The sequence below is a fragment of the Polypterus senegalus genome, chromosome 17 (genome assembly GCF_016835505.1).
Source record: "Polypterus senegalus isolate Bchr_013 chromosome 17, ASM1683550v1, whole genome shotgun sequence".
Classification (NCBI taxonomy): Eukaryota; Metazoa; Chordata; class Cladistia; order Polypteriformes; family Polypteridae; genus Polypterus; species Polypterus senegalus.
The window spans coordinates 40,080,706-40,097,523 of NC_053170.1; the positions used below are offsets into that span (position 1 = coordinate 40,080,706).

A 16,818-nucleotide genomic window follows, 5' to 3' on the forward strand; every position below is an offset into this window, starting at 1 on the left:
TTAGGTCTAGGCTCTTCCTATACAATATATTTTTGATCATTTCTAACATTGTTAAAACATTTTTAATTTTCTGACTGTATCACCGTCTCTGTGCCACTTTGGGAATGGTTGGTTTCCATGGGAACTGAAAGTTTGTGGAATTTTTGATGGCTGCTGCCAACTTGTTTACTGTTGCTATGCCCCTTGCCAGTAATGAAGATCAGGCAACCTGCATTGTCAAAAGACTTCACCCATATAAGATGATGACTTTTGATACTAGTGTCATATCAGCTAGAGTAAGGAATTTATCATATAATCTTTGACTTAGATTTTTGTTTTGTGTTTAGGTTTTAGTTAGCTTTTTGGTTGTCAAATCCCAGGCTGTTTTTTGACTGATTTTACCAATTAGCTTTTTGGATCTTAGCTCCCAGCAAGCTATTGGACTGATTTTGAGATCTTCGCCTGTTTTTGGACTATGATTTTGCAATTGCAGTCTGCATTTTCCTTCTCCTAGTACAGAATGTAGTATTAAATATCTACCTTAGAACACCAATTATTTTTCTGGGTCTTTGCAACAAGAATCTGCTGACAGATAGTAAGCTGTACCTTTTCCTGTTCCTTCAATAATTATAAGATGTTCAGACCTAATAGTACTGTCCTTAGCCAAAAAAGAGGGAGTCCTTGATGCTTCCCTGGTATTTTGTTTCACTTCATGCAATTTTTACAACTTGTTCTATCAGAAATATTGGCAGAAAACGCATCTCATCAAGAAGACTAACTAGCACCCCAAAGTTTCTCCATCTGAACAGTATAACAAGGTGTCCACAGAGTTTTAAAAATTAAGAATCTTAACAATCTGGGCCACAACTTTTTAATAATTATATTGTTATCCTTTCCAGGCTTGTTAATTGATTGTTAATCTTTTGGAGATGTGCCTCAAGAACCTGCGTGCTGACCTCTCTGGTGGCAAGGACCATATTTATTGAGATTTACAGTATATTGGGAAGAGGGTTTTACAAAATGAAGCTTGTTGGTTAAGTATTTAAACAGCTGATCTTAATAATGCTTTTAATTGAATTAAGTTAACTAGGGTGAGAAACTGTTGTTTTTATTCAGCTTTCCACATGTCTAATAAATACTCTAATTACCCTCATGTATTTAGGTAATGAATGCATGGTTAACAATATTTACACCCACTTAAAAAACAGACCTTCAATCTGAGAGCTGCAATTTACAATCTGTAATACACAGAATGAATAGACAGTTTTTTTAAGAGAGGCTGTTTGCATTATTGAAACACAGACAGTTAAAAGCATGTTCAATGTGTCAGGATAGCTTCTTGAAGTAAACAAAAATGCAAATTGGATGTTCAAAGAACTTAGCTGCTTAATGGAAATGCTGTGGTAAAGTGAGGTCTGTGGCTGACTGGCATCTTTTAAATAAGTAATCGCCGTATTCACATCTATGCATGGGGTAATGGGGGGAGGCATGTTAGTGTAGTGAGAGCAGTTCCCGTGCGTGATGCAGGAGTGGACGGCCCTGCACCTAGTGTACAGGTGTAGGATTGCCCCGCTACCATAACTGACACAGGGAGCTGCTGATTGCCGAAGCTGTGCCACCTCCGTTTTTAAAAGGGAAGTACGAGTTTGAGGCAGGAGAAAGAAAAAAAACGAGAAGAAAAAACGGAGGTGAAAGGGACAGCAGATGGCAGGAGGCAGAAGGAGGCAGTGTGGGCATGTGAGAGCGAGCTAAGAGAGCTGGCAGCTAGGAGGAGAGACTTTAGAGAGAAGTGTGTTGCTGACACTCGGGAGGAGCAGGAGCTTGAGGAGCAGGAGTGACCAGACATTTAAACGGCTTGCTGCAGAAGACCGAGAAGGCAGCGGGGGTTAAGGAGGCTTGGGAAGAGAGCTCCAATGTGAACGCAATGGCCGTTAGGGACCCACACCTAGGTCTGGAGAGGGAGTCTTACCATAGCCATGGGATGGCAGGGACCTGGACCTGCGGAAGGTCAGCTGCATCTATTGGTAGTGTGATGTCTTGGCTGAAAGGCCAGTACGGGATAAGTGAGAAAGAAGAATGCATCAGGCTTTTTAAAAAGGGCAGTTTCTTGTGTGAATTTTAATCTCATTTTAAAATTAACTGCACTTTTTGAACACTTGTTTTGTTTAGACTTCTTTTTAATAAAAACACTTGAACTTTTCACCATTCCCTTGCTAGGTGTGTTTGTCCTCATCTGCTTAGCTCATTCCAGTCATGACTATCAAGGGTGTTGGGTTCAAGAGGCTCCCAAAATGGAAGAGGGAACAACGTCACAAATGCACAACATTTCAACAGCAGACCAGACTATGTTCATAAACACTCTGACAATTGTGCCACCTGAATGGACTATAACTGAGTCTTGAATAATGAATGGCATTTCATGGAATGGTACTTGAATTTGAAAATTAGTTGGAATTTTATTACTTCTTATGCAGAGACACACTGGGCAGCAATCACTTGAATACATTTCTCCCATCACTGTATGTTGACCAGCCCACCAAATTCTAGACATTTTGTCAACAGGTAAACAACTTAAATACTTATGTTGTTGTAAATTGTTCAGCGCAAAAAAAATACCAGATAAAGATAAACTCAATCAACCCATTTATAAACATTTGATCTAAATTACCATACATTTCTACTGTATAATTTTATTATTAAATTCAACCAAATTGTAAATCTGCTTATACAAAGGTTTAGTATTAGTGCCACATTAAATAACAAAGTTTATTATTATAGAGAAGACAGAAGAATCTGCCTGTCATCAAATTTTATTTTACATTACAATATGCAATGTAAATGAATCAATTAGGAAATGAATGCATGGCATACCATTCAGGTGCGTTCAAGGAGTTAGTTAATTGATTTGAAAGTTTTTCAATAAATATTTTTAACAATAAGTTATATTAAAAAATAACAGTAATAATGACATGTAATTACATATGTTTGTTGACTACATTAAATACCTGAATTTTTAAACAGCCCCTTATAATGCCATACAGTCTTATTGTGGCTCAATAGCTTTTATAAACAGTGGTGTGAAAATGGCATTGAAGGTCTGTGACTACTTGTAGATTTTTTTTTTTATTTTTTTTTTTACAGAAAAGGGCAATAAATACAATCCTCTTTTTTCAACCTTAGTAAAAATACAACTCCATTTTAATTAAACAAACTAAAGCCAACTAATACTGTGTGAACAATAAAGTAAAATTATCAAATGAAAAAAATACAAATACAAAATGAACAAAACTACCATAAAATCACAATCAATGTTGCCACATGAAATAATAAAAACACCTCAAATTATCTCCCTCTAGGTAATATTAGTTTAAACACAGCAATATATTAAAACTAAATCTCTCTCTATATATAATCCAACATCTGTCTGTCTGTATGCTTTTCACGAGAGAACTACTTAACGGATTTAGATCGGGTTTTTTTCTATAATTTCTCATCGCACTAAGAATCATAGTTCGCTTGCAGAAGCCATGTATATTCACACTAATCCGAGACAGAGGCTGCGGGCCGAGAAGAGGGGGAAGTGTGACGTCAGGAGTGGGGAGTCGGTCTATCTCTGTGTTTCGGAGTTTAAGTTGCCTCCGCTTAGCTAGCGATACCTTTTTGTTTATTAATTTTTGAAGTTTGTCCTGTTTCACTACTACACAGGCGAAGCCATGAGGGATGGCTAGTAATTAATAATTTGAAAAAAAAAGAACTGATTTATGTAATACTGTATATTTTTTATATGACGGGAACATCAAAGGTTACTTTTCTCTTAAAGGTTCTGCAATAATAATGGGCAGATAATGCAAACATATGGTAGTTTATACTGCCATGTAGTTACTGTTAGTTCAATCCATGCTTATTTAGCAACACAGAATTTCTTTCCTTCTTCATTCATTTCCAGCATGCACACCTCCCCCAGAGTTTTGTGGATCAGATGGGTGAAAGAGGAAATATACGAAAAATAAAAGTTAAACCAACCACTGTGACGATAAAATTTAAACCGTAAACTATAGTAATTCTTAGTTGAGGTAACACAGAATGTTTCCCCATCTCAAGACAGACAAGTTCACAAATTTGCCAGTAATTTTCAATGGGAAATTGTTTAATGGATCTGAACAAAAACAGTACTGTCACAACAAATTTCTCTGAATAAAAAATGTGCCAAATTTCACCAAAATTTGCCCACTGGGAGCCAAGTTGTTTCATGCAGACAAACAGACAGTCAATGCTATTGCAATAGGTACTTTGAGCAATATTTATAAACACACCTAAAACTGTGGATTGGATTTGAAAATCATTGCCTTCAGACATTTATGGATGCTATGCAGGTGATGAAGCATTCAAAACATTAACAAAATGATCCAAGGTAAGTGTCTTTTTTGAAATACTGTCAAGTGGCAAGTGATTTAATATACTGACTTTTCAATTGAACCTAAAGTTAGAGATGGATTAAATCAGTGAATTATTGCTGGCTCATTACATATTCTTTTTAAAGAACATTAAGACATAATCTCTGAATTCTGAAATAAATTATTGCACAACTTTATATTACACTGCTTGGGCTTAAAAATGTGCTATTATACTTAGGTGTCAGTGAGATATACTGCCGTCTTATGATTTACCACATTCATTTTTCTGCTTGCTGTTTTTTTATGTTTTATTGCAGAAATACATTCTGAACCTCCAAAGTAAGAGTATATGTTGCCTAAAAGGGTTATACTAATGTTTCATAAAGCCAATTTAACATGAAAGTGACCCCATTGCAGAATCCTGTAAAGCTCATTAAAAATGCTCTTTTAAAATATAAACACATGCATCTTAGCTTTATGCTTGTTCAGAGCAAATGCAAGTAAACAGTTGATGTGTAACGTAGTAGCCACATGCAGTGATCCTTTGTTCATTTAACATGACTCTGCAGCTTCACATTCAGCGTCTCTGCTGGAAAACACTTTCTACCTTGCTGTACGGTGGTTATTTTCTGAACATGAAATGTTTAAGCTACAGGTAGATTGATATCTAACTGAGATGGTAAGACAGTGTAGCATAGAGTGCTGCAGAATGCAGAATGTATTTAAAGAATATACTGTACATGACATTCATTTGAGCTTGAAAGACTTTTCAAATGAATGAAAAATTATTTTCAGTTTCACCCTAAAACATTACTTTTGTATGTGAAACATGTCTCATGTTAGATCCCTAAACTTAAAGCAGCATGTGCTTTTTCTGCCACTCTCTATTTAAAATATAATGGATTATACCCATATTTTTCCAATTGAATTTTAAAAAGAAAAAAAATGCAATGTGTTTGTGCTTCTTTTTCCTATTCATGTTTTTCCACTTCTGTGTGGGGTCGATGTGCTTGATCAACCATCTCCAAACAGCTTGGTCCTGCATATCCTCAACAGTCAAGCCCTTTTCCTTAAGATCTTCTTTTACTTTATTTGTCTACCTAAGCTTTGGCCTCCCTCATGTTCTCTTCCTCTAAACTTTCATTTCCATCACTCTTTTGCCATCTTATTAATTGTCTCTCATCATCACATGAACATACCATTTGAACCAACTTTCCTGCACTTCCTCAGAAACCTCTCCTATTTTTGTTGCAACACTGATTGGCTCATTTTTTATTTTGTCCTTTTTTGTAACTCCACACATCCATCTCAAATTCTCATATCTGCCACATCTAACTTCTTTTCCTGCTCTCTCTTAACTGCCCATGACTCAGCTCCATGCATCACTGTTGATCTTACCACTGTCTAAAAAACCTTACCCATAACCTTCATGTTAATTCTTTGATCTCACAATACTTGATACTTTCTTCCAATTGTGCCATCCACACTGCACTCAATGGATTATCTCTGCATCTGGTTTTCCATCTCGGGCTACCACTGATCACGATATTTAAATGTATCCACACTTTTCAATAGTTCTCCCTGTAGGCAAACTTCTGAATCCTGATCATCATTAAACCTCACATATTCTGTCTTCTTCCTATTTATCTTTTAACAATGTATAACTCTTTCTAATTTGTCTGAGTTTTGAAGATAGCAGTTTCAGTTCAGTGGTGCTTGATTTTCATTTTTTGTTCCTTTTTCAACTTAATCTTATTCCTGCTTTTTCAGGAGATGATAACAGAGCATCAAGGCCTATCCTGTTAGAATAATTTGTAAGAAACATTAACAGAGCAAACCTGTGTATGGCAGTAATACAATGCAATTCATCCTGAAATGTATCGACACATATTTATTTCATGATAATGTAACCGAGGCAAAATACAATATGAGAACTACAAAAATGTAGGAAATCACAGTTGCTAATTTGTTAACAGATTTTATTTTAATGATAAATGCTCATACTTTTACTAAATAATGTAATGATTGTATCATGTATTAATTATACACAGGATGTTAAAGCACCAACACAGGGTCTGGATTTAGCATTTTGTAATAATCAAGATAGAATTGATGGTGTAGAGGTGATTGAACCACTAGGGTCAAGTGACCATAATACTGTATAATACAATTCTTATTATTTTGTAAGAGTGCAAATGCAAAGACTAAAATTGTTAAGTGGTAGGGCAAGTTTTGACCGGATGCAAAAAAGTCGGATAGACTGGCATAAGCTTTTAAGTGTGGAGACAGTCAAGGAGCAGTAGAACAGGTTTGAAAATGTGTTAAATGTATTGCAGGACAGATACATACCTAAATTTGGAATTAAAAGAAAATTAAAAAAAAAACTCCACAGTGGATTAATAAAGATTTTAAAAAAGAAGTTGAAAAGGAAAAAACTGCTTTATAAGGCATATAAAACTAATGACTGCAAAGTGAATCGTAGAGCGTATGAGAACATGAGGGCAATCATTAAGAAGGATATCAGGAAGGCTAAAAGACAGTTGGAGAGGAATATAGCAGATAAGGCGAAAGAAGACCCTAAGAGATTCTTTCAGTATTTCAGTAGTAAAAGAACAGCCAAGGAAGAGGTCAAGTTCATCAGGAATAGTAAAGGGGAATCAAAAGATACAGACAATGAAATAGCCGATGCCCTAAACGTACATTTTTCTGAGGTGTTCACAAGTAAGCAAGTGGATAACCTCCCAAAGGTAAACGTAACTACTAAGGAGGTACTGAGAGATTTGGAAATTGTAAAGGGAGAAGTACTGCTCAGATTAAATAAACTGAAATCTAACAAATCACCAGGTCCAAATAATATTTTCCTTCGGGTTCTTAAGGAGGCTAGTGAGTACATATATAAACCCTTGACGCATATTTTTAGGAAGTCACTGCACACTGGAGAGATTCCGAAGGACTGGAAAATGGCAAATATCATCCCATTATATAAAAAGGGTGACAGGGCAGATCCAAGCAACTATAGGCCAGTAAGCTTAACATGCATCACAGGAAAATTAATGGAAGGAATTATTAAGGATAAGGTTGAGCAACACATGGCAAGGACAGGAGTTATTCTGAACAGTCAGCATGGGTTCAGAAGAGGGAGATCATCTTTTACTAACATGCTGGAATTCTATGAGGAGGCAACAAAGGGATATGATCAAAGTGGAGCTTATGATATTATTTATCATGACTTTCAGAAAGCATTTGATAAGGTGCCACATGAGAGGTAGGGAATCAAATTAAAAGAAGTGGGAGTTCAGGGTGATGTTTTTAGATGGGTGCAGAATTGGTTCAGACACAGGAAGCAGAGGATGATGGTGTGATACCAAGATAGGTGGATTAGTAGATAATTTGGAATCCATTATATCATTACAGAAAGACTTGGATAGCATACAGAATTGGGCAGATTTGTGGCAGATGAAATTTAATGTCAGTAAATGTAATGTATTACACATAGGAAGTAAAAATGTTAGGTCTTTAATACACAATGGGTGGTTGGAAACTCGAGAGTACACCTTATGAGAAGGATTTAGGAGTCATAGTGGACTCTAAGCTATCGACCTCCAGACAGGGTTCAGAAGCCATTAAGAAGGCTGACAGAATGTTAGGTTGTATAACATGGTGGGTGGAGTACAAGTCCAAGAAGGTTATGCTCAATCTTTATAATGCACTGGTGAGGCCTCATCTTGAGTACTGTGTGCAGTTTTGGTCTCCAAGCTATAAAAAGGACATAGCAGTGCTAGAAAAGGTCGAGAGAAGAGCGACTAGGCTGATTCCAGGGCTACAGGGGTTGAATTATGAGGGAAGATTAAAAGAGCTGAGCCTTTACAGTTTAAACAAAAGAAGATTAAGAGGTGACATGATTGAAGTGTTTAAAATTATGAAGGGAATTAGTACAGTGGATCGAGACTGTTATTTTAAAATGAGTTCATCAAGAACACGGGGACACAGTTGGAAACTTGTTAAGGGTAAATTTCGCACAAACATTAGGAGGTTTTTCATTACACAAAGAACGATAGACACTTGGAATAAGCTACCAAGTAGTGTTGTAGACAGTAAGACTTTAGAGACTTTCAAAATCCGTCTTGATGTTGGAAGAAACAAGTGGATAGGACTGGTGAGCTTTGTTCGGCTGAATGGCCTGTCCTTGTCTAGAGTGTTGTAATGTTCTATGCATGCTTTCTTCAGGACTAAATCGATTAATAAATTAGTCTTTTATCGATGCATCCCTGCAGGTTTTAATAATGAATTAATTGATAAATAGGTAATGGTGAATCAGGTAACTGTCATCACTAAAAAGCTATCCATTTGCTGAGGCTTTGTCCGTACTTCTACATTTTCATTTAAAAATGCAGACATTAGTCTCCGTTTCTACCTTTCATCTAAAATACCCCGGTATTTTTAACTCCAAAAAACGGAGACTTCTGAAAACACTCCCAAGGGCAATATATTTTTTAAAAACACCAGCTCATTGTTGCAGTGTGTATGGATGAAAATGAAGAGCTTTGAAAACGCAGAGTCTTTTGGTTGGTTCATGCTTCTTATGTGGCCCTTCCCTGACTGTATCCTGCTCATAACATTTTCTACATCACTTTGCTCATGTTATACTTTTATGGTACTCTGAATAACAATTCCACCTCATTATCAGTCCAAACAGTAGTTTTTTTTTGTTTTTTGCTTTAATTATTTTTTGTGTTCTCCATTACTGTTTTACTTATGTAAATGCAAGATAAAAACTGATGTCTAGCATGAAAGACCCTTCCTCTTCCTGTTTCCATCACCCATTGTAGGCGAATGGCTACATCACACACACTTTTGGCTGCTTTAGTGTGGGCAGTGATATTATCATAAATAATGTAAAAATGCTAAACTGGGTGGAGATCAGTTTTCTTTTAAAATTTAGTTTTTAAGTGAAAACATTGTAGTGTGGATGTAGCCGCAGTGCTAAGGTATTTCTTGTGATTAATCTATTTGAATCTGCAATGGGAAGGTGCCGTGAAAGAATGTTGTGGATTCAAGGAAGAAAAGTTGAGATTTAAGCATAATTAGAATGATAAACCTGAAGGAGCTGCAAAATACAAATCAAATGGGAGAGTTCAATGTGGGAACAATAAAGCTAAATGACTATGCAATAAGAGATGCCTAATAAGGTGTCCAGAAGATGTCAGATTTTATATGCTTGTTGCGTCATTCATACAGTATTATTTGAGTTTTTCTTTTAACATATTAATTTCATTCTTAATTTTCTTTCTAAGTTTTGACCATATTTTTGCTAATGTCGTTAACTCAGGGATTGTCATGGATGTTTGTAGGCAGAGAGTCGCATTTGGCCCATTGCATGAGATATAAAGCAACATAATCTTATATAAGGAATAGCGATTGGGAGCCTGATCGAATCAGGTTGCAAATTCTATGTTTGTGAAATCCATACTTTCTTTGCAAAGAATTATTATTTTTTTAAGCCCTTGAAATGATTTTGTTATCATGGCACTGATTTGTGGGTAAAATAGACCTTTTCGGGCGATGTAATGAAGAGCATCCTGTTTAAACGGGGCTGCGAGACGTGAACTTAGCTCCTCGGTGCACCTCATTTTATTTTTTCCCGCAAACAAATTTTCAAAACAAACCGTATTTTACGACTCTAATCAGAGTCGGAGTAATAATTATGTTGGCGTGGTCATTTTAGATCTGAGATCGGCTAAAATTTAAACAATGACCGTTATTAATACCCAGCCGTCATTACTCAGATTGTCAATAGTTGTCAGAAGGACGGATGCCAAAACCGAACTGCCCAAAGATAGATTTCAACGTACCAAGCAAATGGTGATACGTTCTAAATTACTTACGGTTCTGTAGCTGTCGAAGGGTTTAAGTCAGTTGACGATGTTAGTCCTGGAAAGTACGCCCCACCAAACCAACGTTCCAAAGACCAACCAAACTTACTGTTATCTGCTAGAACCAACACCGACTTACTATAATCAGCTGTCCAGCGACATCACTGAAGCATTCGAACATTCTTAGCCAATCATGCAATACTGCGTCTGCGTTTGCCACATTATGTTCTAACTACAGAGGCAGAGTCCCATTGCTTGGTTCTAACTTGTATTGAGTCGAGGTATTGACGCGAACACCATACATACGGGGTATTGACGCCAACACCATACATACGGATAGTATCAAATTATATATAAGGATGGAGCCTGCATATAATTCTCATCTGCGTTTTCTTCCCTTTATTATTGATGGTCGCATGTTCATGTTTTAATTAGCTTTGTGTTTTGGTGCTTTATCTCTTCAACTCTAAATATACAATAACAAATTAATTCACACTGTTTTAAAGTGATTAATTTGACCTTGTCCCCAGATTGATATGCGATGAGAAGTGATGACATGCAGTCTATTGTGTTTGAATTAATGGAATATTGTACTCAATTTCAACCCAAAATCCCAAAGAATGTGTAGTTCAAGCGATTTTAAGCTTCTCGGCAGTGTACTGTGAATAATCAAGTTTTGTTTACTTTTCAGTTCAGTTTCTCAAGATTCAACACACTCGGATGTTTAAAATGCTCCTTTAGGCTTTAAAACTCTTGACTTCAAAATCTCTCAGCTCAAAAGACTTTATGTCTTTTTTTCAAGTGTTTGGGTTTGCTTTTGGCAATGAATTATCATTTTGGCTTTCTCACCCTTCCTCTATGAAACTGAATTTCACTATCATTAGCCCGTAAAGAAGGTGTAAAGATTTTGTTGATATGTCTGCTATTTACCTGTCTACTGTCACACCATAGCAAGCATGAAAAGAAAAGTAAAATGGATGGCTACAGATGTTCTGCTGGGTCACTTACAGTTTGGTTGATGACAGAAAAACAGATTATATAAGTGCATGTGATGTTAGAATGCCTAATAAGCTTTTGTGATAATATGAAAAAGAAATGGGAATAGATGCTTTAAGGATAAGGGTTTTCTTCACTGCAACTCACACTGCATGAAAAATTAAAGAGCCTCCATAACTAACTATCTCTTAATAAATTCTAATGTATACTTGTTCTGTCTCAGAATGGGGGAGCGCTAATAATTATTGAAAAGGATCATTAGATGCAATGTAGTCAGACATTCAAGCCAGAGTTGTTACCAAAAATCAAACTTATCAGTCTTCAACATTAACATGTTAATCAAAATCAAAGACCTTCGTGCCAAAAATAAGTTTGTTGACCTGGAAAAGTTTAAATCAGAAAAATCACACACCAAAAGCTGTTGTTATCCTAAATTTGGATGATTCAGAAATGCACTAATCTTTGATATCACATGTTGTGCACTCCCAACTGGTTGTGGGTAGGATGCCATAGCAATGACTAATGCAATTGATGCAAAATGGTGACACCCATAAAGAAACAACATGGACATGCAGGATAAATGCTAAAAATGTACAACTTTCTCAAACAAATGTTAAAGAGAAATAAGTGCCAGAATCAGATTTATTGGGTCCATAAAGCCCCAAACTCACGGCAAAGATGTCTCCAAATCTACTCAGAAAATGAATTAAAGACACCAAATTAAATTTTGCCTTGGGGACGAATAAAGTATAATCAATCAATCGATCAAGCTCAACAACACTACTGCACTGGAAATAAGTAATGCTGTAATGAGCAAAACTCATGCCAAAATGTGCAAAACATGAAAAACACATTTAAAAAATAACTTTACCAATAGCAAAGTGAATAAAGCCACAAATCAGGTGTTACCTAAGGGGCCCAATTTAAACTACCTGTTGACCTCAGTTCAGGGCTAAATTATTAGCACTTCTAAGCTCGAGCGGTTTAGTTTGGCTTCCCTTTCCTAACTGTGTGACCTATAAATGTTGTATATTTTCATTAAGATTTTGTGTGTTTGTTATATATATGATAAAAAAAAAATAGCCTTGTGGGGAACTTGAATCTGTTTTTTTGGCCACCCTAATATAACAGTCTAGACTCTTATGTAGTTTATGCTTTATTGTTGTGTTTGCTATTCTTAAATAATTCTTTTTCACATTTTTCTAATATCTGTTATGTTTGTCTATGATTTAGTAATTGTGTTCTATAGCATAAAATGTGCTGCCATTTTGCATACTTTGTGGGTGCAGCCCCAGGAAGTGGGCCACCAAGACATCACAATTGTTGGGGTTTTACGTCTGGCTTTATATTCAGTCAGCAAAGAAAGGCTCAGCAGCCAAACTTTGAGATTACGATGGAGTTCTGTGTTAGTATTGCATTTCTTACTATTTTCTTTCTGGTATTTGGATATTTGGATTGGTTTTGGGAGTACTGTTACTGGATCATGTATTGGGACTCATTTGCTGTGGATTGCCTATTTTTGCTCTGTTAAGCAGAATTTTTGCTTTGTGTTCTATTTGTTCTTGGCTAACTTATTTGGTTTTGAGTATTGGATTTGCCTTTTTTGGTTTCATTAGTATTTTGTATTTAGCTCTTGAATGCTTATATTATTTTTGAAGTTGCCTTACTTTGGAAGTTTTATGGTTTCATTGATTTGTTTTTGAATTTACCAGTTTTGCTTATTTGGGCCAAAGGTTTTATGATTCCCTGTGCGTATTTAAGGGCTTATTGTTTGTTTTAAACCTTCAGGTTTTCTTAAATCATGATCTGTTATTACAACACTGCTATGCTATGCCTTGTCTTAAACAACACTGAAATGTTTTGGTTCACAGTTGTTCTCACCTGGAAGATTATTCCAAGCAAATTACCTATTCATGCTGTAGTACATTATAAACAAGGAAAATAATATTGCAAAGTGAGTGAGTACCCAGAGCTTCCCAAAATAAAAAATAACAAATTGAAGTGCTGTAAAGATTCCAGTAAAATGAAGGAGAATGGGACTTAAAAGTAAATCTCATGTCTGAATGCTTTAATGCTCTGGATGGAAGTTGAGCATAGTAGACATTACCAACTTTAAAATGTGATAGCAGAGTTTGAAGATGATAAAATATTTTATGGGGAACCAGTGTAGGCACTCTAGTTGAAGGATGATGTGTTCATCAAGCAAGGTCTGCATCTCAAACTGAATTTATTTAAAATTCTATAAGGGCAAAACAGCGGACTCAGTTCAACTAATTATTTGACAAAAGGTAGCCCTTGGGACTGCTTATGTGTGTCACAGCAAATGTGGCAGACTCACGCTGAGTTAGCAGTATGATGATGAGCAAAACATTTAGTCAAAAGGCAAATATATATATATATATATATATATATATATATATATATATATATATATATATATATATATATATATATATATATATACTGTATATATATGTAGTCTGAATGACTATTTCGGCTTTTCACTTGTAGACTCTGTAACAGTTTCTCTTCAGTCCTGCTGTACAAAGGAAATAACTACTTATGCAATCATTAATTTTCTGTTATTTATAAGGAAAATTATACTTTGAAAAAGTCTTTGTTGATCATTGGAGAACCAATTTTAAATTAAATATGTTGTGTGCAATCCGATAAGATATGAAAAACTGAAATGGTTAAATACTTTTTACAGATACTGTATAAAAATAACTGCAATACCTATAAACTGGCCTTGAAAATTATTTGAATTGCTAATGTAGAAGGGGAATAAGCTCCTGAAAAAAAAAAGCAGTCTAATAAGTTTTACATTAGAAGCAAGAACTTGAACATGCTGTGTTAAATATAGTGCTAGCAGCTCCATATCGGTTTATTTTAAGATTGGTTTTATCACATCATGACAGCAGCTGCACAGTTTCAATTGCTGGATACCAGTCTTGTAGCTATAGTGTATGATCCACCTCAAGGTATGCACATTGGAGTTTGTTAATAAGTCTGGCTCAGGAAATATTGAAATCTCTTTAAAAATTAATGATATTGGTTTCTATTCTATTAAAATATTCTATCAATCCTTCCATCCATTTCCAAGCTTGCGTTTCTTGAGCATAGTCACCAGGAAGCTGGAGCCTACCCCATTAAGCATCACATACAAGGCAGAAACAATCCCTGGACAGAGTGCCAGCCCATCATACACACGCACACACAAATATCAGGGGCCAGTTTAGCATCATCAAACCTAGCATTTTTGTAGGAGGAAGCTGGTGCATCCAGAAGAAACCCATATGGACATGGGGAGAACATGAAAACACCATGCAGGTAGTACCTGGAACACGAATCCTGGTCTCCTTATTACAAAGCAGCAGCACTACCACTATGTCACCATGGTGAAAAATATTTCAACTAAGAATTAAGCTGATTATGACTGTTATATGTAGGACACGTTTGACTTCCATTTTTAAGTATGCTGGCCTGCCTCCCACTGTTGCAGATAAATTATACTTATTATTTACTATTTTAAGTTGTGTGTAACAATAGCTATATTTCTTTTGTTAGAATAATAAAATCAGTACTCATCTTAAATAATGTTGAACAAAAGGGGTTAATTCTTAAAGAACATAGCTAGTAGCAGTGTAAGCACAGTACATTGTAATCAAGTTCTGGTCCACTAAATTATTTTCTGAATTAAATAAAAATCACCTGTGATTGTGTGTGGATAAAGCTGAGGTGCTTTAATATCTTGGACAGTAGTGAAATGAGGTGATGCCCACACTGTACAGTAAAGTCTGTGTACAAAATTATAGGATACTATATAAGATAAATAATGGTATTACTGTACAAGGATTTCTCCTGGCTGGCGTAGCGGTGACAAGTGACTGAGATGGCACTTGAATAAAGCCAATCAAGAATTTGATAAAGAATGAAACTGGAATATTCAAAGGCTGGTTGAATGTTTTTCTGTTTACCAATATGGATGGGCAGAAGCAACCATCAGCATGTTCTGTGAATGTGGCCAGCATGAATGATACCCTAAAAGCAAACCCTTGTAGGGTACCAGGGAGAGAAAAAGTAAAACAAATAACAAATGCTAAGTGTGTCTGATGTTACAAAAAAGAAGTAAGGCACAGAGAACTTGGAGGAGAAGAGTTAACCAACATCAAATCAGCAGGTGGCAGTAGAGATATTCCATTAGTGGCCTGTGGGACCCTTCCTGGCAAGCCGTCTCTGCTAAGCTGACTTTAAGAATGTGCACTTTAAAGGTCACTGAGTGGTGCAAAAGGTGTTGTCTAGATTCAGGCCTGGGGTACCCCCAGTTTTATCCATCTCGCTTTCCCAGACATATTGTAGAGATGATAGATCTGGTAGCGGTTTAAGCCTTCGGGCGCTTACCCTGCAATTCCATACCCTTTGGGCTGCTGATGGTGCTTTAACTGGCATGAATTTATCTGCTATAGAACTGAACTCCCTGTAGTTCTCATTCATGTATACTACTGAATAACACCCTTCTAAAACTATGAGAGCAAAAAACACATAAAAGACTGGGTCAGATAAAATGATAAATGATAATGATAAGCAGCCAGAGGCTCATCAGATGAAATGTGTCATAGAGCAAAAAAATTGTCTAAAAGCTGAATTTGTGGTAAGAAAAATCAAAATCTGTCAGCAAAAAATCAGATAAAGAAAAGTTGGATAGAGACAAATAACTGTATGTACCTTAAGAATGAAGCTCTCCTAATTTCTGTAGGGGCAAGTCAATCAAAACGCTTGGTAATCACCTTAAGTGTCACTTAACACTTACTCTAACGCAATTACGTTTTATTTTTCAGCCAAAGTCCCTCTCCTGACGTGTCTTCATATTCCTTTTTAGTGCATTTGTGTTCATGCTTCATTTTATTAGTTTTGTGTATTGTTTAATTTCAATGTGCCCTTGTATCTTTTGGGTGAACCTGTGCCTCACCATTAAGAGACTGCCCTCAGTTCAAAAAATGGTCAATTTCACCTGTCAAAGTTGAGAGGGTGGGCTCTAGTGAGTACCATATCAGATGCGGCCTCCTGAGAGGATAATGAATTTGGGGTTTTTATTATTATTGCACAATTTTTTATTTTATTCATCTTGCCCTCTCTGTTTGTGTGAGTCAAATTTTGCAATTAATTTTTTACCCACTTTTACAGAACCAATTTCCCTTAAGCTTTGCATGCATGCTGATATCTGGTGACAATGCAATATTTCCTCAGTTTTGACCCGGGATCTGTATGTTAATTATGTAAAATTTAAATTTCTCATTTCCTTATTATACTTTTAACGATTACAAATACAGTGCTGGTTATTTTGCACCCTAGGCCAAGCTTATTAGTGTGCCAACTGACTGTTCGGTAGTTAGCTTGTGTGGCAGGGTTTTTCCTCCCCCTTATAATCTGCATCCTAGGTGAATGTCTAATTTGCCCTAATGATAGCACCAGCCCTGTAAACACACACACACACATATATACTGTGTATATATATATATATATATAAATAATGCCTTTAGCCAACACACATATCTATGAATTAGTGGTGTTGGTCA

General features: G+C 36.0%; 1 protein-coding gene across 2 annotated transcripts in view; it reads right to left on the bottom strand.

Annotated features, from left to right (window-relative positions):
- LOC120517403 (glutamate receptor ionotropic, kainate 3) overlaps positions 1–16,818 on the bottom strand; it is a 511,659-nt gene that overhangs the window by 49,234 nt on the left and 445,607 nt on the right. The gene's annotated exons all lie outside the window — the stretch shown is intronic.